The sequence below is a fragment of the Sinocyclocheilus anshuiensis genome, unplaced genomic scaffold (assembly GCF_001515605.1).
Source record: "Sinocyclocheilus anshuiensis isolate Anshui unplaced genomic scaffold, SAMN03320099.WGS_v1.1 scaffold997, whole genome shotgun sequence".
Lineage (NCBI taxonomy): Eukaryota > Metazoa > Chordata > Actinopteri > Cypriniformes > Cyprinidae > Sinocyclocheilus > Sinocyclocheilus anshuiensis.
In genome coordinates this window covers 1,212,624-1,212,951 of record NW_015555715.1, presented here as the reverse complement: position 1 = coordinate 1,212,951, position 328 = coordinate 1,212,624, and the positions used below count along the sequence as shown (strand labels likewise).

At 40.5% G+C, this 328-nt stretch overlaps 1 protein-coding gene across 1 annotated transcript in view; it reads left to right on the top strand.

The window, feature by feature from the left end:
• The window catches only part of LOC107672272 (zinc finger protein ZFPM1-like), a 40,347-nt gene that overhangs the window by 21,672 nt on the left and 18,347 nt on the right, over positions 1-328 (top strand). The gene's annotated exons all lie outside the window — the stretch shown is intronic.

The following is a 328-nucleotide window of genomic DNA, read 5'->3' as shown; positions in this document are numbered from 1 at the left end:
TTCGCGATCGCACGTACTCTGTTTATACTATGGAGCGGCAGTACTTGCCACACAATTTACAAGATTATATGTTTGTCAGTGGTACTGAGGATCTGCAAATCATTCGCCATTGTCCTCAGTCATCTCTCCTTGCTCTGTTTATGTGGTAAGTGAAATTTTATGTACTGTAATGTAACAGTCAACTGTTAGCAATCGTTATTTGTTTTCCGTTTGTTTTTCCGTGCCTTTCTAAATACGAATTCACGCTTCGGGCACATTATCGGATGCACATTATGGGCACATTAACAAGCGCAATGCTTTATAATGCATAACAAGCGGGGTTACGCAT